The sequence below is a fragment of the Bidens hawaiensis genome, unplaced genomic scaffold (genome assembly GCF_021521415.1).
Source record: "Bidens hawaiensis isolate Kalapana, Puna unplaced genomic scaffold, B.hawaiensis_p1.1 tig00010600_1, whole genome shotgun sequence".
In the NCBI taxonomy this organism is placed as follows: Eukaryota; Viridiplantae; Streptophyta; class Magnoliopsida; order Asterales; family Asteraceae; genus Bidens; species Bidens hawaiensis.
Window position 1 is genome coordinate 570,020 of NW_027491813.1, and position 24,057 is coordinate 594,076.

The window sequence follows — 24,057 nt, forward strand, 5'->3', positions numbered from 1 at the left end:
ACTGATCACTATGTTGAAATACCAAGACCACCTGGAGAATCTACAAATGAAACTCAATGTCCCTAACTGCGAGAAGGTTACGCACCTACCCGCAGCAAAGAAATATCCTTCACGCAGAAAGCTATGCGCACAAAGTAATACGCGCAGAACACTTAGTCTATTCTCCAGACGTAAGGAGATTACTCCCGCCCAAAAGGAAACAGTAGCGTGTTTCAGAGATTTTCCACTTTTTACTGTACACTGACAAAAGTACCTGAAAAAGCACACTGTAACACGAAAAGTCAACTGTCAGCCACCCTATTCTCACCAACCCCAGACCTGCATGTCCTGACCAAATCAAAATCAAAATCTTTTATCCACTACTCCACTTTTAAATAAATAATAATAATTTCCATACTTTATCATCATTACACCTAGATATGAAAAGATTACAATCCCCTAAAGCAAGGGATTGTGTTCCCTTGAGTTTGCCTATAAATATGTAACCTAAATTATCACCCAAGCACACTTCAAACTTCTCTCTTAAGAACTGCAAACTTGCACTAAACATCTCCCAAGCATCCGTTATTTTCAATTCCGTTCCAGTTACTAGACCTTCAATTCAAAGGCCAACACCAAGAAAACCCGAATCTCGATTAATCCCTTAACAAGAACCTCAGGTGAGTCTCACAGCCCCTATTCTCGCTGTTTTCACTGTTTTTAAACTGTTTTCGGGGCGAGGGACACGTACTTAAATAATGTTTTATCATGGTATACTTACAAGCTATGCAAGCGATTATGTGTTTAAATTATATTTCATGATGAGCAATGCGAACGGTTATCTAAGGTTTTCGATGTATGTGCGCTAGAACTCGAGTAAGTGATCACTTTACCATTGGAACTCTAAGGGTAGGGACTGCTGGTTTGATCCGCCCACTCGTAGGGGTCGCACCTCTTACACAGACGAGTGCCTAGTATGGTCATGGGGCAGTACTATGGGTTTGAGCCCGCTCGTAGAGGTCGCTCCTCTTACGCAGACGAGCGCCTTGTTTTCCGGCACAACGTCAGCGCGTAACCCGCGGGACGGTATTATTCGCTCGTAGTGGCAGCGCCACTTACACAGACGAGCACGATTTTTCAGAAGTGTCCGCGCGTAACCCGCGGGACAGTATTACTTGTTTCGCCCGTAGTGGCAGCGCCACTTACACAGACGAGCACAGTTCCCAGAAATGTTCGCGCGTAACCCGCGGAACGATTTTATCAGAATATGTTGATAGAACTATGTTTTACCAAGCATGTGTTTTAATGATGCTATCAGAATTATGTTTCAGAATGATTTTTATCAAGATTATGATGCAATACGATTTATCAAGTTACTAAAACTTGTGAACTCACTCAGTTTATACTGATTCAAATGTTTTTACGTGTCTTTCAGGAGATAACTAGGTAGCGCATGGAGTCACACTTAGAGCACCTCACGCTGAACATCTAAAACTAGCTTTTTGGAAGATTTTAGTTCTATCCCTTCGATGCGCGTGGTTGTTCCCGTCGCGCAAGGGGATATGGCATGGAAATCTTCAACAGTTTTTATACTTGGATGTTTTTATGTAATTTTTAAACAATGTAATGTATTTGTATTAAACATTTCATGCGCAATGAAAATCTTTGAATGTTTGCAATGGCCCGTGCTTAATTATCAATCCCCACTCGCGCGCGCCCGGCTGTTTCCGCCGCTAAGGGCCGGGTGTGACAGATTGCTTATGCTTCGAGACAATTGGAAGCTCATGAAAAGAATTACACCACGCATGATCTTGAATTAGGCGCTATAATTTTTGCGTTGAAGTTATGGCGACATTACTTGTATGGTGTAAGATTCATGGTATACACTGATCACAAAAGTTTGAAGCATATATTTGATCAAAAAGAGTTGAACATGAGACAAAGGCATTGGATGGAAACGCTTAATGATTATGACTGTGAGATCATATATCATGAAAAAAAGGCGAAAGTTGTGGCTGACGCCTTAAGTAGAAAAGAACATGAGAAACCAAAGAGAGTTTGAGCTCTTAGATTGGAACTTAAAATCGATCTAGCTAGCCAAATCAAAGAAGCTCAGAAGTTGGCACTAGAAGAAGGAAACATTAAAGCTGAAAAAGAGAATGGTACAATCGATCAACTAGTTAAAGGAAGTGATGAAATACTTAGACTCGGTACAAGGATTTGGGTACCGATGATCGGAAGTTTAAGAGAGAAAATATTAGAAGAAGCACACAAGTCAAAGTACATGATGCATCCGGGAAGTGACAAGATGTATCATAATCTAAAAGATGATTATTGGTGGATCGAGATGAAGAAAGACATTGCTTTGTATGTAGCTAAGTGCCTGACGTGTTCAAAAGTGAAAGCTGGACATCAAAAGCCGTTAGGATTACTACAACAACTGGAAATCCCGATATGGAAATGGGATATGATAACTATGGATTTCATCATGAAGTTACCGAAAAATTCACGCCAAAATGATGCAATCTGGGTTATTGTCGATAGACTTACTAAGTTTGCCCATTTCATTAAAATTCAAGAAACGTTTAGTATGTATAAGTTAGCACATTTATATGTCGAAAACATAGTATCCGTACATGGTGTGCCGCTATCCATCATATCCGATAGAGATAGTCATTTCACTTCAAATTTTTGGTCAAGTTTTCAAAAGGCTATGGGGACTCTATTAAACCTAAGTACTGCTTACCATCCCCAAACTGATGGCCAAAGTGAACGAACAATTCAAACCCTGGAAGATATGCTTCGTGCCTGTGTTATTGACTTAGGAGGAAGTTGGGACACTCATCTCGCGCTAATGGAATTCTCGTACAACAACAGCTATCATACGAGTATCCAAGCAGCACCATTTGAAGCATTGTATGGGCGTAAGTGTAGAACACCTGTATGTTGGTCAGAAACAGGTGATAGTCAGTTGTCAGGACCTGAAATTGTTCAAAGAACCACTGATCAAATTATACAAATCCGAGAACGATTAAAGGCAGCAAGAGATAGACAAAAGAGCTATGCGGACGTTCGTCGCAAGCCATTGGAGTTTAAAGAAGGCGATAGAGTATTATTGAAAGTTTCACCTTGGAAAGGTGTAGTAAGATTCGGGAAGAAAGGAAAACTGAGTCCAAGATTCGTTGGACCATTCAAGATACATGAAAGAATTGGACCAGTTGCTTATCGGCTAGAATTACCCGAGGAGATGAAGGGTATTCACGACGTGTTTCACGTATCTAGTCTACGCAAATGTTTAGCCGACGAAACCCTTGCTATGCCATTGAAAGATGTTAAGATCAACGAGAAGCTTAAGTTTGTGGAACAACCTATTCAAATAGAAGATAGCATGATCAAGTTTCTCAAACACAAACGACTCAAGCTCGTGAAAGTCAAATGGGATTCAAGACGAGGACCCGAGTATACGTGGGAACTCGAGTAAGAAATGAAGAAAAAGTATCCCAATCTATTCCAATAAATCTCGAAGACGAGATTATTTAAAAGGTGGGGAGGATGTAACACTGCGTCTTCTACCCTCCTGAATATAAGCCTAAATGTACTAACTTAGAAAGTTCAGAGACTAAAAATGAAAATTCTGGAAATCTCCTCCCGTCGCAGTACGCGACGAGATAACAATCAAACCCATCGCGTAGCGCGATAGGGTTGCTGAGTCAGTGGACACGTGTCCAACGACGTGTCAACACGTGGCCCGTTGTGACAGGCCACGTGTCACCACAGCATAAGGCGGCGTATTATTGTGGCGCCGCGGTAGGCGACGGGTTTTAAGGAACCCATCGCGTACCGCGATGGGGACGAAAATTGGCTATAAAAGGGGGGTGACGGGCATGAGCTCAAATCATCCCAAAAAACACCTTCCTTTACACACACATAGCATTGGAAAGCGTGCCCTATCGCCATAGCAAGACGACGTGCTGTTTTCTCGTAATACATGCAAGAAACGAAGTTGGAATTAAGCTAACAATCACATAAGCGAGTAGATCATGTCCTGCCATATCGTGTTATCATTCTAAGCATCCAATCTAAGGTAGGAGTTATGTTTAAGTTATTTGAATTATAGCTTTGACTATCAATCGAGGCTATGGCCTTTAACCTTGATCGTATTTTACAAACATTCATTCACAATCAAGTTTTCATAAACGTTACTTCATGACGAAGTAATGTTAAACGAAAGATATATTTTGACGGGCATGTAGTAACTGGAAGGGGGATATCACTAGTAGTAAGTTTCTTGCCTAAGGAAAAGTAATTCGCATAAATCCCAATCAACCGAGGGACCCGTTTACTTACCTGGAGAAACTTACCAACGTGATAGAACCTATTAGGCCAAAGCATGCTATATCAAACGTCACATAAAACAAGTGTTTTCATTCACAATCAAAGATAAACGATTTCAAGGTTAAGCTTACAATCATAGCTTAACATCATTCAAAACATTCATACGAACCTATTTATGTAGGTGAAATATCATTCACAGTCAATCAATCAATCAATCGAGGTTTACAACACCGAAAGTACAGGTGAATACGTCAACCTTTTCAATCAGTCAAAACATATTATACTCAATGAGACGAACGGGTGTTTGTCTTAGCGAGTCAATCAATGTCTACATGAGATCATGCAATCTCTAAAACTTTATAATACAAAGTAGAAAATAAAGTCAACTCAGACCGAATACACATGTGTCTGGATCCAAACATAACCGTTCAGCCTAATCATTCTAAGGCTACGTGGTCGCGGGCTAATGGTCATAACTAGTCTCCCAGTAAGGGCAACGTGGCTTGGGAACAATTGTGTGTGTAGGGCAGTGGTACATAGACCAGAAGTAGAAATGCTTCTGCTGAGCTTGTAGGGAAAACCATATTTGTATTATATTGTCATTCAAATGTTTTATTGAGTCATACGTGTTCACCAGCATATAGCTGACGTATTTTTCCAACCCATTGCAGGTAATTAAGCATAAGTAGCGTTAACAAGTATTGGAGTCTTATTGAAGATAGAAGCGCGTACAAGATGGCTCGTTTTTGATATAAAATCCTTGTAATATGAAAACATATCTTTTGTAAACCAATACTCGGGTATTTAATTCCCGAGTAAATTTTGAATGTAAATTAATATTATATTCAACTAAAGTCTTCCGCTAAAATTAACCCATAAACTCTGATATATTTACAGGTACCAACTTGTGGTCACACGCCTAGGCCCTAAGTCGGGGTGTGACATCTTCTTTGTTGAGCGCTACAAGCTCATGTTCATCAAAGAAGCGAAGGCGGTGTATGTCTTTGCATTGAATCACCGCCTCTCCTATTTCATTGTCGAATTCCCAATAGATGAAATGCTCGAACAAGTTAGGGAGGAATGGTTCACCATGGTAGATTTCTCTCCCTTCCTTGTGAGTCTTGTATTGCCACATCTTTTTATTCTTTCCGGTGGTGGGATCGATCTCTGTAGGATGACGGAAGGACTTACCTTTGTTGAACTTGAAATTCGGGTAATCCTTCTTCCACTCTTTGTTCATAAACCTATTAAACCAACGCTTGAGCTCCTTCTCTGCCACATAGTGGCCCGCTAATCTTCTGAAGTAGTTCATTTCGAGATGGGAGAGAGTGTGCATGTCAGTGATATGCATGTATGTAAGATCTCCGTTAGCTCGACGTATCTCCCATGTCTCGCTACTTGGGTGCCACTTGAAATAAACAATCAGAGAGTCGTCCAAGTATGGATAGATGCGGTCTCGTATGCTCTGTTGCTGATTGAATAAGACTTGTTCTTTTGTCGCCTTGGAGATTGAGACGATTCAACAATATCAACAGCAGCAGTAGTTGTTTGAGTCAAAGCAGGAAGTGCCAGTACATGTACATCACGAACCGGAGTATCCGAGTTCGGAGAGTAGTTGATCTCGTCATCATCATCATCGTCATCATCGTCATTGTTTCCTTCATTCATGGAGAGGTTGGTATCTGCAAAAAACAAAGTCTATTTTAGCCTCTAGTGCAACATCTGCTTCCCTGACCCTCCTTGCTTCATTTGGCGAGTCTCGTGGTTTACTAGCCTTATTTCCACTGGTGGCCTCATCGCCGACACTGTCATCATCATCATCACCTCTTTCGTTACGTGGTTCATAGAAACTGTCATGGGGATCATCATCACCTTCATCGCCACCATCATAATCATCACCATCAAAGTCATCATCATCATCATCGTCATCACCATCATCACCATGAGCCATTTGCTCTTGTGGAACAGGAGTAATTACTTGTGCAACCGAAGTGGCTGCAACAAGTGTGGAAGTCACTGCACTGACCAAACTGGTGCTAGGAGCAATAGCAGCAACAACTTCTGTACTCATAATGGTACCAACAACCGTTGTAGGCTCATCACCGGTATCACCATCACGGCTTCCACTAGCTCCTTTCTTTGAGGAATAAGGAAGGGTTCCATCAAGATTGCTTTGAACTTTAACCCTCTCAGCATCGGCAACAAGGTTAGCGAGAGTAGATCTTTTTTTGTTGCTTTGTTCTTAGCTTTGTTGTTCACCTTGTACCAGTCCTCTGAAAGTTTCCATCATACGTTTTCTTAAGTCATCAACGTCTTCATCAGTCATCTTCAAAACTTCAGTAGTGGCAAGATAGAAGTTCACAAGACCTTCGTTGACACAGACCTAATCATTGATGAAGTTTCTTCGTTCTTCAGTTTCTTTCTCAAACCGCTCGATCATTGACCGCAGCTCAGCATTCTCAACAATCAACATGCCTATGTTCCTTGAGGAACTGGAATCTCATTCCAAGAAACTGACCCGAGAATCAATGGATTCAAAGTCAATCATGGCTTTATCAACGGATTATTCCAACTCCCTCCTCAGATTTTTTGCAAAGTTGGAGGAGGAAGGAAGATCCGTTTCCAGATGAGAAACTTTTGATTTAAGCCTGACAATGTCATCGTGATGTCCAGCATCCATCAGAGAGCTTTGATTGACCACCTACTGTTGATTGTCTATTCTCCTCTACAAGTTGTCAATCCAGGCTCTTTGACTTTCAATCCGGGCTCTATCAAGTTCTTTATCTTTCTCCACTCCAGCCACCCGTGAAGCAAGTGCATCTCTTTGCTTCATCACCTACTCGTTAATAGCATGTTTCTCCTTTATAAACTTTATCATCAAGTATTCTCTTTTTACCCGATTCTCGTTTGATTCTTCAAGTGCTCTAATCCTATCGAGGATAGGATCTCGAAACACAAGAGACTTCTTTGATTTACCACTTGACAGGGGTGTGGATGCTATGATTGGGCTTTGGGTTATGGAGGGAGGTGTGTTTGAGAAGGTTGGTTGTATGGTAGTTTTGGTAGGCATAGTTATGGTTTCGGTTGGTAAAGATGTGGTAATGGTTAAGGGTAAGCTAATGGGTTCGGTTGTAGTTGGTATGGTTTGTGAAGATGTAAAGGTAGAGATCCAAAAAGATAAACCTTTAATAGGCGAGGTAAAATGGTATGTTGGTGAGCTAAAGGGTGAGGTGGTCCTAGGGGGTGAAAAAGTTTGTTGTATGGGTTTGGTTTCAGCTTGAGTGGTGGATATGGGAAGGTTTTCTAAGATGGATGGCATGGGCTCATCTAACCTAGATGGTGAGATTTCAGAGGGCGTGACAGGTTCATCTCTAAGAGTCCTAGAGGATGTGGTTTTTGATTTAGACTTGGATTTGGATTTGGATTTGGGTTTGGTTTTGGGAATTTGGATTTGTTTAGCCTTAAGTTTTTCTATAGTTTGGGCTAATGTCATGAGTGAGGCTAGGTGAGGGTTAGCTAGTGTGGTGGGTGGTGGTGTGATAGGTAGTGCGGTGGGTGGTGGTAGTGTGGCTGGTTGGGATTCTGCTAGCATAGTGGAAATCGAATGAACGATGACCTTAACAGTCAGCATCTTTGAAGGTGTAGACTTCTTGGAGTCCTTCATCCTCTTCAAACGTTTAGGTTCGGGTTCCTCATATTCTTATTCTTTTGCATGTACTTATTCAACAGGTTCTTTAGATGACTCACCAGCTTTTCTTTTTTCCTTTGTCATGAAGCTTTTTCGTTGGTGTTCACCCTTGACATCAGAGTCAGGGTCAGTTGTTTCACTTTATGCACCATCATCATTACCACTCTGACCATCATCATCATCGTCCCCATCATCTCCACTGTCTCCTTTCTCATCTACTTCATTTTCCTCACTATCAGGTTCGGTCTAAGAAAATTAACCGAACTTCGTACCAGGCTCTTGGCCATTGTACTTGTACCCGCTTCTCCCAGTTGGTTCCAACATAGCCTTGAACACCATGCGTCTTACCATATTTGCATGATGAGGCTCATATGGCTCGAAAATGTTTCATTCACCATCAACCTCTTCTGGATATTCTGGTCTTGGAATGTTCTTCAGTAAGTCATCCAGAATAAGTTAAACGAAACAACGATACATCTTCCGGTTTTCTTCGCCAACACATTAGATTTCATGCTCTTGAAGAAAACCTAGAAAAGTTGTACTTCGTTTGATGAGTAAGGCAAGACATAACTCCAACCAACTCTATGCTTAGTTTGTCAAACCCACCTTTCCGTGCAGATAAACAGTGGGCAACTATGTGGAATAGGAACTTCCAATAAGCAGGTAGGTGTCTCTTCACACAAGTGGTCCAGACAATATCATACTCAATTTCCTTGAGAAACTTATCAATGTCTTTCTTATCAAACTTTTCTGACGGGTGATATGGGGCGTCATTGAAAGTAGTGCCCTTATTACAACCTCCTCAGTAATGATCAACTTTTGATTTACCACTTCAGTGGTGATTGAGGTCCCCTTCTTAGTAGTGTTTGCATTTACCCAAAATTACTCAAACGAGAGCTATGAATCTCCGGGCTAGAAGATATGGCAAACATGAGAGGACATCCTTGTAGCCCTTGATCATAGATGTAAACACCTTGTTTCTCCTCTTCCTTGGAAGATCAAGAGGACATTACATATTGTGTTGCTACATTAAGACATAGGGAGAACATTAGAATTGATCATTCAGTTTTAAAAAAAATGCAAAACTACATAGATACTACTATTGAAGAAAATAAAAAATAAAAATATAAACAGTATAACCTTTAAACACATAGACAACATATTAAGATTTAGAAAATATGTAAATTAAAAGTTTAAAGTAAAATAATACAAATTTGAGTTAGTTTAAAGATGTATTTAAAACTGCCAAGGATAATCCAATCGAATCAAATAGTTTGTAAACAATTTCATATATTAGACAGAACTGATGAAAACCATAAGTCCCAACCATTCGAATCGAATGTAAACCAATCGAATCGAATACAAAAATTAATCGAATCTAACTTAAAAAGAATCTAATCGAATCCAAGGATTTGATTCGAATCAAAACAAATTAGATTGGATTAGTTAAGTGTATTCGATTAGAATTAGAATATAGATTATTCAAATCCCTTATATCTGTTAAGGTTTAAATTTGATCAAGTATCAACCATTCGAACCGAGTTTGAAACGAACCGAATCGAGTTTCAATCCAATCAAATCGATGAGGAATTCGATTCGAATGGTTTTCAATTCGATTCAGTTGGAATCCATTCGATTCGAATCCTTTGTATTTTGTTTGATTCGTTTGCCTTGTCCTTAGAGAACGAATCCATTTGAATCGAGAGACTCAAATCCATTTGAATTGAATTCTCATTCGATTCGAATAATTTATATTATTCGATTCGAATGAACCGAGATTCGAATGGAATCCCAAACAAATCCAAGTCTTTTGCTTTACTGGGTTCATATACCCCGACATGAGTTTCTGGGCAACTTAAACTCATCTTCAAACAACATAATGACCTAAAAACTGAACAAACTTCTATCAAAACTCATTTAAATCAATGAATTCTGAGAGACTCAAATCCATTTGAATCGAATTCTCATTCGATTCGAACAGTTTATATTATTTGATTCGAATGAACCGAGATTCGAATGGAATCCCAAACAAATCCAAGTTTTTGTTTTTCTGGGTTCATATACCCCGGCATGAGTTTCTGGGCAACTTAAACTCATCTTCAAACAACATAATGACCTAAAAGCTGAACAAACTTCTATCAAAACTCATTTTAATCAATAAACTGGTCCATTATGTCAGGACTGTTGGGTTTCAACGGTGGTTCGGAACGAAACGGTCAAACTATTTAACCCGTTTTAGTTAATTATTTCGTTTAAGTAATTATTAATCAATAATTAATAATTTATATATACAAACGAATTATAAAACGCAGCGGAAAGAAAAAGATTAAATCGAACCATAAACCGAAACCCGAACCCGGATCCTGTTACAACCATATACGAGTACGATTAAACAAACAAAAAACAACCATAGATTAGTTTTTGATATACCTCGGTTATCGAAACCGGGAAAACACTGAGGGCTTAACGAAATGAGCTAGAGAATACAACACAACAAACACCTCAATAAATTCTGACGGTGGTAGCGGCGGACGGCGACTGCGGCACAGTGGTGAGTGGCGGCGGCGCGAGATCTGGACAGCAGCAGCAACAAACAATGACGAGCACCAGCAGCTGCGGCTATGGAGGCTGGAGCTGTGGTGGTCGGAATCAATGTCGCCGGAAGTGGTGGTGGTCCGGCAAAGAGGTGGCTGGCAGATCTGACCTACGGCTAAGGTCCAAAAACGACGGCAACAGTGACAGCTAAAAAACAGCAGTAGCAGGTCACCGGAAAAGGCACGCCGGAAAAACGATCTTGCCGGAGTAGAACCAGGTCGCCGGAATACCGAGATTTAAGGTCTCAACAACACCGGAGCTAATATGGAGCTGCGGTGACTGGAGAACAATAGTGGTGGCTGTGTTTGATGTATGTTGGCCGGAAAACACCCGCCGGAAAACCGAGCTGCCGGAAAACGGCACCGGAATTGCGGCTGGGGTTTTAGGTGATGGTTTAGGGTTTTTCTTGTGTAAGGATTAGCCTCTTCTATTATGTATATATAGTATACTATATATAGATAATACTTTAGGGTTTAATCAATTAATCCATTTGGCTTAAAGCCCAATTACAAGTTCAAAGGCTAATCCATTGTCCGGTCCATCTAATCTTTTGTGTCGAGCCCAATTAACATTTAAGTGGATTTTGTTTCGTTACCCCCGGTGTAACTCATACCGGGTCACATTCGGGTCGGTCGCGTTGACTTGACCCGTACAGACCATTAAATCCAACAGTCTCCCACTTGGACGGATTTGGGTCAAGTATCATAACGTTAACAGCCAGAGGCGTTCTAGCTACACATAGTTGTCCCCAACCAAATATGACATTTTTAAATCCATAACCAAAGTATCTTGGAATACCTTATTGCAAGATAATGAATTTATAGTAATCGTCGTCATCTATCCATTCTGTATAAGACATTAATTGAACAATGAGACATGGATCAAATCAATCTCATATAGTGTTCAATTATTGTAGTTCTCGATATAGAGTCAAAGTGGTCCAATCAAACACACAGTTAGTTTGGGTGAGGTCTCACACTTTACCAGTTTGAATCAACGAGGGCGCCAATATGTCTAACTGTTACATTTTAATGTAAGAGTACTGAATCCCATCTTAACTACATACAACTCCCACTAAACTCCAGAACATTCCCAATCAATGCCTTTATGGCTGGCAGTTACGCAATAGCGGTTGACATGATCAAAGAATATTCCTCGGTAGACGAAAGTTCTAATATGTATCTCAGGTCTTAGGATACTAAATGAGCATACTATTATCAAAACATCTCATGATCAATATCCATGAAGATGATTTGATGCGAGTTACATCCAACGTCATTCATAATGAGGTCTGTGAGTTTGGAAGTCAACTGCTTGATTCCAAAGTCAGAATAGTCTTAATTCAGAATCGTTCCCACAAGTCTGACCGACTACGGATAATTTAGAATACAATATTCACGGATTAAACGTATTAAAATGAACACAGTTGTATCATTCAATGTTTGCATTTAACCATTAAATCAAAGGTGAACTGAAAAGTACAACTATTTGAATGTTCATACATCCAAATACTAAATCAAAATAAATCACTAGCAAGTCTAAGCCCGATAGCATCTCTATGCTGATCATGCTTGTCCTGATTCATCGACTTAGTGAACGAGTCAGTTAGTTTTTGATCTGTGTCTACTTTGCTTATCATGATGTCACCTCGTTCCAGTATTACTCGTATATAGTGGAACTAAAAATGTGCTTGGCCATGTGATGATAATTGGGCTCTTTGGCTTGAGCAATAGCACCTATGTTATCACATATTACGTCGATCATTTTCCTAAACTTGGAACCAGATCGAGTTGGCTATGAATTTCTTCATCCAAGCAGATTATGAGCGAGAAACATCTCGGTCATTTTGGAAGTTAGCGTCAGTGTAACATCTTACAGTAACCTCCTTTTCCACTCCTCCAAACACGCTTACGAGACGTCAGGTCTAGGGCATAATATAGCGTACATGAAAGAGCCAATTGCTGAAGCATATGGAATTGCTTGCATGTGCTTTGTTTCAATGTCCGTTGCCGGAGATTGCGATTTGCTAAAACGGTTCTTTTAGCAATGGAACAGCTCCTATCTTGGAGTTATCCATTGAGAAGCGTGTCATACTTTGCTTATGTATGTACTATGACTTAGCCCTTGAAGTCACTTAGATCTATCTCGGTAGATCTTCTATTCCCAGAATATATTTGCGGCTTCTCCAAGATCTTTCATTGTAAAACAAGATTCCAACCAGTGCTTAACTCCCTTAAGCATAGGAATGTTGTTTCCAATTATCAGTATATCATACACATACAAGATGAGGAATGATATAGTGCTCCCACTAGCCTTTCTGTAAACACAAGTCTCATCTTCATTGTCGATAAAACCAAATTCTTTGATTTTCTCATCAAGTGAAGATTCCAGCTTCGAGATGCTTGCTTAAAAATCACTTTCTCCCTATTTCCCGACCTTCGGGGGGTAGCTCAATCAAGTTCTAGACTTGATTGTCATGAATAGATTGCATCTCGGCGTCCATGGCATCTCGCCGTTTCTCATATTCCGGATCCAAGATTGCAGATATGTAGTTAGTAGTTTTGTCGCTAGACTTGGCTACTAATAAGACTTCTGGACCATCCAGATGCCATAGGTATCTAGGATTTGGTGCGGGAGTCCTACTACTTCTGCGAACGCTCATGTTCATGTCTGACGTATCAGCAACAACAACTTGTTGATCAGACGCTACAACTTCCTCAGCGGTTGTTTGTGGTTCTTGAATTTCTTCAAGATCGACAATTTTATCTCCAATTCCTCGATTGAGAAATTTCTTCTCAAGGAAGTGGCCTTTCCTCTTGATAGAAATATATTTGTATCAGGATGAAAGAAGTAATAACCGTTTTGGTTGTAGTAATTGATGAATGCGGGAGGCGGTCATAAGGGCGAAACTCCAAAAGGTGTGAGGAAAGTTAGTTCTACACATCATCTTTCGAACCATGTTTAGCAAAGTTCGATTCCTTCTCTCGCTCGTGCCATTATGTTGGGGTGTGCTAGGTGAAGTGAGCTGTTAAACAATTCCACGCTCTTTTAGATGAGTGATGAACTCTGAGCTGAGATACTTTCCACCTCGATCTGATCGAAGTATCTTAATGGTTTTACCAAGTTGTTTTTCCACTTTTTTTTGAAAATCTTTGAACTTCTCAAAAGTTTCATGCTTGTGTCTCGTAAGATATACATAAGTGTATCGACTATAATCGTCGATAAAAGAAACAAAGTATCTTTCATGGTTTCTAGGCATGGTTCTGAAAGGTCCACATACATCAGTATGTATGAGTCCTAACAGATCATTTGCTCGATCACTCTTATGAGTGAAGGAGTCTTTGGCGAGTTTGCCAGCTAAGCAAGACTCACAATTGTTAAAAGAGTCCGGTCCTGTGGATTCAAGAATCCCTTCGGATTGGAGTCTTTAACTCTTGCTTTGCTTATGTGGCCAAGTCGGCGATGCCAGAAATGTATCGTTGATTTCAAATCTGATACGTTTTGAAAGATTATATACGTTATTATTAGTTTGAACATATATCTCATAAAAACCATTTCGAGGTTCAGCCTCAAAATAAAAGATATCATTTAAGTAGGTAGAAATAGCTATGCCATTAAAACACGTACTTAAAACCTTGTTCAAACAGTAAAGAAACTGAAATAATGTTGCTGGTCAAACCAGGAGCATACAAATAATTATTCAAAAGAAAAACTAGGCTAGATGGACAAGTAAAATGAAATGTTCCAGTTGCCAGAACTGGTACTCTCTTCACATCTCCAATAATGAGTTCCATGTTGCCTTTATTCAGTTTCCTCCTCTTCTCAGGCTCCTGCAAGACATTAATGATGTGGAAACCACATCCGGTATGAAATACCAATGTGTTGCTAGAGACAGTGAAAAGTTTAATAACGTATATGGAAATACCTCGAGAAGAGCCTTCACCATTGGCTCTCTTCATCTTGATCTCAGCAAGGTATTCAGGACAGTTTCGCATCTAGTGTCCCATTTGGTTGAATCGGTGGCACTGGCGCTCCTTAAAGGGCGGCGGTTGTGGCTTTGCAACCTTCTTGTCAGTGTTGGTAGCAACCTTGGCAGCAACAGTAACTTTCTTTTTACCCTTATAACCCCAGTTCTTAGGATTAGGCTTCTTGACACCAACAGATCGAATCATAAGAACTTGATTGGTCCTTGAAGGAATGTTCATCTCAGCCGTCTTGAGCATGTTGTGAAGCTCCGGCACTGTCTTCACCCAACCATTCATGTTGAAATTCATTACGAACTGGTCGTATGAGCTGGGGAGAGAGTTGAGGATGAAATCAGCTGCCATCTCATCGGGCAGGGGATAATCAAGTTTCTTGAGCTGATCGATGTGCCCTTTCATCTTAAGAACATGCGCACTGACGGGAGACCCCTCTGCCATCTTGCAACTAATGAGTTGTTTCATGGTGTCGAATCGTTCTTGACGGTCTTGTTTCTGGAACATGCCCTTGAGTTGCTCAAGCATCTCATAGGCACCAAAGTCTTCCAAGCCTTTAGCAAGCTCAGAAGTCATGGTGGCTAGCATAATGCAGGAGACATAAGCCGAGTCATCCTTATGCTTGTCAAGTGCTTTTCGAGCAACGGATGTGTTGTTCTCAGGCTCAATTGGAACAGGTCCATCGAGAACATACAGGCACTTTGCCATGGTGAGAACAAGTCTTAAGTTGCGGTGCCATTCGATGAAGTTGGTACCGTTCAGTTTATCCTTCTCAAGGATAGTCTTAAGGGCGTAGGGTGAGTTTTCGTTTGACGACATCTGATTAATTAAGCAAAAGTAAATTTAATTAGTATTTTTGACGTTGTAGTCTCATTATTAATGACCCAATAACATTAATGAAATATGAGTATGAGAATCCGGCTTCCAGTTATTAAAGGCAGCTGTAGCACACAATATTAATAAGTGGTTAGGCAGACTGACAACGATTGCCAATTGTGAATAGAGCACAACCCTCGGTTATGAGGCCTATAGAGACAACGATTGTCTGTATAGATACGTTTAGCCTCATCTTTGTCCACTTTAAGTCTCCAGACGACTTTAGCACGTAACAGGAGAGTAAAGTAATAGTTGTCCTAGTACCGTGACGTGTGAAAGGGCCGGATGTGTCAACGAAACGCTTTCACCTTGATGGGATAGGCAAGAAAACAAGTGCGGTGCTGTAGCTCCAAACACTCGAAATTTCGCAGTATGCCTCAAGTGTGACTTGTAGTAGGATTGGCATAAACTATTGGTTTTAAATTGGGATTAATTTAAAATTACCAAATAGAGTAAAAGTCAAATTTTACTGTATTTATTATCGGGACGAATAGATGACCCTTTCATCTCTCAGGACATTTAGTTTTAAATAACATATTAAAAACTAAGTTTGTCGCGATATGACTAACCAATTTAAGTTAATAGAAATCTATTAAGTTATTAGTTTTGGAAATCAAAACGCTTTTAATTTGCAAAACTTACTTGGTTAATAAAATGTTTATTGTCAAATTTATTTGGTATTAGGTTGGTAATATTATAATCCTATTATAAACAATCCAAGCAACCACAAATAGCAAATAATAATAATATGTAAATCCTTATGGCCAAAAGGTGATCGGTCTTGCTAGAGCCAATTATGGAGACCGATCGGGTCAAGGGGTTCACAACACAAAACAACCACAAGGATGGACTTCTTCGTGCATCCCGTCATCTTGCCCGGACTCCCACTAATTCCAAGAAATCCTTGAGCTCGTCCTCGGTTATCTTCGCGTCTTCTTAATTACAAATTTATAAACTAACAATTATTTGCCCTATTACAAATTTGAACCATCTTTATGGCCAAAAGAATATCGAAAAGTAAATAATAACCGTTTACAACGTTTGAACCAACCATATGGCCAAAACAAGCTCAAACACCAAACACAACCAAACAAACATAGGTTGGGGCCGGATTTACATATTCAAAATAAACGAATTTCGGGTCGTTTTGACTTGGTCAAATAAAATAAACAAAACTTTGACTAACTCAAAATCACCCGAAAATAAATCTAGATCTATAAACTTTAAACGATTTAAAGTTTAAGATGTAGATCCGGTTTTAAACGAACCGGAATCGACTCGTACGTTGTAACCGTGGCTCTGATACCACTGTTGGGTTTCAACGGTGGTTTGGAACGAAAACGGTCAAAATATTTAACCCGTTTTAGTTAATTTTTTCGTTTAAGTAATTATTAATCAATAATTAATAATTTATATATACAAACGAATTATAAAACGCAGCGGAAAGAAAAAGATTAAATCGAACCATAAACTGAAACCCGAACCCGGATCCGGTTACAACCATATACGAGTACGATTAAACAAACAAAAAACAACCATAGATTAGTTTTTGATATACCTCGGTTATCGAAACCGGGAAAACACTGAGGGCTTAACGAAATGAGCTAGAGAATACGACACAACAAACACCTCGATAACTTCTGACGGTGGTAGCGGCGGACGGTGATGGCGGCACAGTGGTGAGTGGCGGCGGCGCGAGATCTGGACAGCAGCAGCAGCAAACAATGACGAGCACCAGCAGCTGCGGCTATGGAGGCTGGAGCTGTGGTGGTCGGAATCAATGTCGCCGGAAGTGGTGGTGGTCCGGCAAAGAGGTGGCTGGCAGATCTGACCTGCGGCTAAGGTCCAAAAACGACAGCAACAGTGACAGCTAAAAAACAGCAGTAGCAGGTCACCGGAAAAGGCACGCCGTAAAAACGATCTTGCCGGAGTAGAACCAGGTCGCCGGAAAACCGAGATTTAAGGTCTCAACAACACCGGAGCTAAAATGGAGCTACGGTGGTTCTTGCGTTGATTGGAGAACAATAGTGGTGGCTGTGTTTGATGTATGTTGGCCGGAAAACACCCGCCGGAAAACCGAGCTGCCGAAAAACGGCGCCGGAATTGCGGCTGGGGTTTTAGGTGATGGTTTAGGGTTTTTCTTGTGTAAGGATTAGCCTCTTCTATTATGTATATATAGTATACTATATATAGATAATACTTCAGGGTTTAATCAAATAATCCATTTGGCTTAAAGCCCAATTACAAGTTCAAAGTCTAATCCATTGTCCGGTCCATCTAATCTTTTGTGTCGAGCCCAATTAACATTTAAGTGGGTTTTGTTTCGTTACCTCCGGTGTAACTCATACCGGGTCACATTCAGATCGGTCGCGTTGACTTGACTCGAACCGACCATTAAATCCAACAAGGACAACAAGATTATAACAACTAAAAGAGCCAACAACATATAATATCCTTTGGGATAAGAACAGTTCCGACGAAAAACAAGAACACAAAGTGTTATTTGTATGGATATTTGAGTGTGCTGTATTGATATGGGTTTGTAATTAAAGTTTTAAAATAAAAATTACTGTAGCATCTTTCGTACTTATTGGGTAGGATGAAATTGTAGCTATCTGTTCACCATATTTTGTTGTTGTTACTAAATTTTCATATTATGTCGATGCTTTAATTTGTAGTAATTTTTGCAACTACATATAGATTATAGGGTATGACGTATAATATTCTCTTTGATACACAACAGAAAAAGGCAAATACGAAGCAAAATAGCAACGTTTTAAATCTCTCATGAATATTGAGATCGACAAGTTCTTTTGGAAAGTCATCGACAGACAAGATCTTTGGTAAAGTCACCAATGAGCAGAGGCGGACTCTAAGCCAACGGAAGGTGGGCAGCCGCCACCTTAAAATTTTTCTTTTTAATGTTATACATATTTTAAAATCCTGAGCGTCTTCATAAAATTTTGGAATCGTCCCCTTAAACTTTTGAAACCATTAAGGAAAAGAAAATATTGAGTTTCGAGTGATCGTAATTTTTGTCGGAGAAGACTGTGAGTGTTTAGAAACCTACATATTTTCCTTGAAAAATCCCTTAAACGAAGAAGATGACTTAGCTTTATGCATAGCTGCATAAAAGCAAAAGCTGACATACATGCTTTAATAGTAAAATTAAATAATTGTATTCTTTATTTTCTTTTAACTCGTAATTTAATCTTATAAGACTTTATGTATTAAAATATATTTCTCTTTATTTATCCTCTAACAAAATTCATGGTTTATTACTTTTAATAAGTTTTATTTTTCATCTATATAATATATAAATATACTTTTAACAAAACATAATATTACTTCTCATATAATCTAAATATAAACTAAAATAACATCAAAAGAGGTTAACTATATTCTCATGTGTTGTATATTCACTATTGAAAAAAAGTTACTAACAAACGATTGTGAAATCGAAATAAAAAATTCGATTTGGGCCTTCGTTTAAAAGGTTCTGGTCTCGTTAGTGATGACGGTGAGGCCTTTGATGTATTTTTGGTTAGTGTGGGGCTTCTCGACATATGTGAATGATATAGTCAAATGATACTTAAAAAATTTCCGCTACCCATGAGAAATTTTTCTGGGTCTGCCACTGCCATCGAGTATGTGGATAATCCATCACAAACTCAGATGGTCACGTATTTTGTAGTTGATTTTCTAACTGATCTCCAAGATCGAAAGTTCATCACAATATTCTTCACCGACTTCACAATCCTAATATAGCGAAATCCATGATTTATTACCAATAATCTGCTGCTAAAAGTTATAATATTTGATGGGTTTACCCTTTGTTGATTTGAAATAATTGTTCTTTTTTCATCAAAATTATCATAACATGTAGTGATCGATATACTTTTTAGTTTGTTAAGACGCATGTAATGACATACTAACAGTGGCGAATCTAGGCATACATATCAGTGGTAACGTTCAAAATACTTTTTAATCGTATTTCATACAATGTATAGGGAACAGAAATAGAAACACGCTACATGAGGTGTAAATTTCTTCTATTCGGTTTTTGAAAACTTGAAATCGAGTCATTACACCTTGTTCTATTACTTTATCAAACATATCTCTTTCGACTGCACAAATTAAAGCATTGTTCAAATACTCAATCACACATTCACTTATGCAAACATGTATTAATAAGTTTCTTTCTAGAAAAACAGATTTCAACGATTGTGGTTGCAATCGGTAAAACTAACGCTAGCTTCAATTTTTGATAAACAAAAGAAAAGGTGGTGTGCTTTCCGTTTACCACTATTACACAAGCAAGGTCACACATTCATCCAATTTTGAAAATTTATCATCTTCCTTGAAAGTGTGACAAAAGGCAACACGATCACCCGAAATACACTATCTTTCTTTAAAGTCATTCACATATATTTTCGAAAATGCCACTGTGTAGATATGTCAAACTTGGAAAATGAATATCAATATTTAAACTAGACTTATTTTCTAACAAACTAGTTAAGACCTCACTAAATCTAGTTCCATTTGCATATCCAAAACGGTATTAAAAAAGTTCAACCTCAAAATTGATGATTAAGTTGAGCCTGTTTCTGTTTGATGTTTCTCGTTCAAACAAAAGAAAAAGGTTAATGGTTGCTAATTGCTTTGGACTATAAACTTTGTTTGGGTTTTATTTGATTTTAACTTTTAAATAATGATGGATTCTGTTGAGCCTGTTTCTATTTGAGTATGTTTCCGCTTAATGCTTCTCGTTGAAACAAAAGAAAAAAAGATTAGTTGTTTTAATTTGCTTTGGCTATAAATTTGTTTGGCCTTTATTTAATTTGAACTTTTAAATTGGTTTACCTATAAACAAATATGGGTAACGTAATATTTTTTCAATGGGAGCGAAATACGAAAACCGACCAAAAAAGAAAAAAATTACACGTCCAACGAAAAGTTGATAGGTGGCGCTACCCCTGCTTATGGAGTGCATCCACCACTGCATACTAATTTAAATCCAACGAGATATTCCAACCATACAAGACAATGTGTTTATAAAATTCAAATAAACAAATCTGATAAATTGTTTACACGTACAAGAATATGTGAAACCGAGATCTAAGCAAGATCTAGAACAGCTTATTCAGAAACTGCTTCTAGACGAGTTTGTCAACAAGGATTTGTTGGGTTTGTGGAGACTTGGACTCGGTTTGGGTCTGGTTTACTTGAAAACGGATTAAAAGGGTTTATAAATATGGAAGACATGGGAGGTTTTGTGCCGGCCCTATATCTCTTTATTAGGGCCCGTTTATGTTATCTTGTTTCCTAAGCTAGAAACCCTAACTAGTCTCTATATAATATAACCGTTGTACTTTTAATTCCTCACGGATGAGGAAGTAGCAATAATAAAATACCCTGGTTGCAGCTCGTGGACGTAGGTCAGTTTAGACCGAACCACGTAAATCTCGCGTGTTAATCTTCGTTTATTTTTCTCTTGCAGTATTGTTTGTGTTTGGATTAGGGCCCGTTTATGTTATCTTGTACCCTAAGCTAGAAACCCTAACTAGCTGTCTCTATATAATATAACCGTTGTACTTTTAATTCCTCACGGGTGAGGAAGTAGCAATAATAAAATACCCTGGTTGCAGCTCGTGGACGTAGGTCAGTTTAGACCGAACCATGTAAATCTCGCGTGTTAATCTTTGTTTATTTTTCTCTTGCAGTATTGTTTGTGTTTGGGTGCGCCGCCAATGTTACGTTTACACACCGGAGTACACGTTCGTGAGAGAAAAGATTTGTGTCAGACTTGATTTTGTATTGGCAGCCGGCCTTACTTTTCATCGAAGTTTGTCACGGTATTTTAGTTTCTCTTTATTGTGTTTGATAAAGGAAAAAGGAAAGAAGTAAAAAGGTCTCTTTTGTCTTTTGTGAATGCATTACAGCCGCCACCATCAAATTCATTCACCATCTATTATTTTGCAATTAACTATTATTTGAATTAATAACACAATCGTTTTGTGTTTGAGAATAACCACAGCCACTCACTTTGAATCATTCACTATCTATAATTGTTAGCCATTTATTTGGAATTATCGATCGAGTTTAAGCAAGCCGTAAATCTATGAGTGAACGTTGATCACTATTTCAGACGCTAGGAACGTTCGCGCCACAACTTATCTGGGTACAAATTTACGGCAGTTTCGCCGAATAGTTTGTCGAGTTCGTTCAAGGTTGTCATCGATCATTCCAGGTTCTGTTTTTTATTTGTTTGTTTTGGTTGGTTCAAGTAATATTGGTTGTATTGGTCGGTTTTGGAGCAGCGGGTTATCATATTTGGTTCTGGGTTTGCTTGAGTTTTGGCATATTTACCGGGCTGTTTAGACAGGTGGTTTTGTTTAACCAAGTTCAGTATAACAACTGTTAAGTTTAGGCCAGTGTCATTGTTGTGTCTGTTTAGGTATTTATCCAGGTTTTGTTTTAGTTATTGTTATGGCAGAGGACGGAAAGGTTATGATACAGAAGTGTGATGGACAAAAGTTTGGTTGGTGGAAGATGCAAGTTGAAGCACTACTTTGTCAGAAAGACTTGGATGTAGTGCTAGAAGATGAAAAACCAGAAAAGATATCAGAATCAGATTGGAAGAAGTTAGACAAGAAGGCTAGGGCTTATATTACTTTGTCGTTGTCGGAGATGTGGCGTTTAACATCATGAAGGAAACCACAGTGCGTGGTATGATGGATGCACTATCCAACATGTATGAGAAGCCCTCAGCAGCAAATAAGGTCTATCTTATCCGAGAGCTAGTGACTACAAGAATGAAAGAGGGTGGGTCTATTGCAATACACATTAATAATCTTAATTAGATCTTGTCCCGCTTAGTGTCAGTAGACATTAAGTTTGATAAGTTCAAGGTCTTTTGTTATTATTCCCTTTGCCCTATAGTTGGTCGCAAACAGTGACCGCGGTTTGTAGTTCATCTACAAAAATTACTTTTGATGGGATTCGGGATTTAATTCTTAGAGAAGATTCAAGACGCATAAGTTCAGGTGAATCATCATCAAGTAAGATATTAGTCACAGAAGGTAGAGGTAGGGGAAAACAACGAGGTAGTGGGAGCAGGAAGAAGAGTCAGTCTAGGACTCGTAAAGATATTCAATGTTGGGGTTGTAAAGAGAAGGGACACTTCAGGAATCAGTGTCCAAATGATAATAATGAAAAGAAAGAAGTCAACACTACAGAAGAATGCCCAGAGGATGAGTTTTTAGTTCATAGTGTTGATGATAATGTTGATTCCTGTGTCATGGATTCTGGTGCTTCATTTCATGCTACCCACAGCAGTGAAGCATTGCAGAATCTGAAAGAAGGTGATTTTGGTAAGGTTAAAATGGCGAACAATGATGTTCTTGATGATATGGGCATGGGTAACATGAATTTAGTTACTTCAGCCGGTTCATGGACCTTGAAGGATGTCAAGTGATTCCAAGCTTAAAGAAAAAGTTGATTTCTGTCGGGCAGTTGGATAGTTGGATAAACAGGGACATGAGTTTAAAATTGGGAACGAGCAGTGGAAAGTTGTAAAGGGAAATCTTGTTATTGCTCGAGGAAGAAAGAGGGGTTCATTATATATGGTTAGTTTATCGTCTGAGGGAGTTACCAACCCAGTTCAGAAGAAGACCAAAGTCCAGTTCACAGAGTCTAGTGAGCAGAAGAAGGTTTGTTTTGCAGGAGATAAATCCAAAGCCACAGGTCAGATTCAGGTTGAACGTACTAGAAGAGGTTCAAAAAACCAGTCAGAGGTTTTCGTGGCAGTGGGAGCACTGGCAGTCAGTCAGTCAAATCTTTGGCCAGAGTTACCAGACAGTGGGTTAAGAGAACCGGTATTTCAGCGGTTAAAGTCTCTCCAGAAGATTACCTGCTTAATATGGAGAGTGTTGTTTGTTCTCAGGCATTCCAGGATTCGACAGTTCGTGTAAATGGGAGCCGGTAGGAACATATAATGAGTCAGTGGTAGTTGTAGCCATGACTGATGTGTTGGAGCTCGGGGGAGCTTCAACGGGCGTTCATGTTAACTGATGAGAAGGTAGATGCAACCAGGAAGACGAGGAAGATTACAAGAGGTACAAACAATCATCGGTAGGCAGTTTGAAGATTATCAAGCCTCCAAGTGGGAGATTGTTGGGTTTGTGGAGGCCTGGACTAGGTTTGGGTCCGGTTTACTTGAAAACGGATTAAATGGGTTTATAGATATGGAAGACATGTGAGGTTTTGGGCCGGCCCTATAAATCTTTATTAGGGCTCGTTGATGTTATATTGTTCCCTAAGCTAGAAACCCTAACCAGTCTTTATATAATGTAATCGTTGTACTTGAATTCCTCACGAGTGAGGCAGTAGCAATAATAAAATACCCTGGTTGCAGCCCGTGGACGTAGGTCAGTTTAGACCGAACCACGTAAATCTCGCGTGTTCATCTTCGTTTATTGTTCTCTTGCAGTATTGTTCCTGTTTGTGTGTGCGCCAGATCCTAACAAGATTGTTGGCATATTGTATGGAACAAAAGGTATATCATGTATATGTATACGTGACCAGAAGTCTCACATTATGAGACAT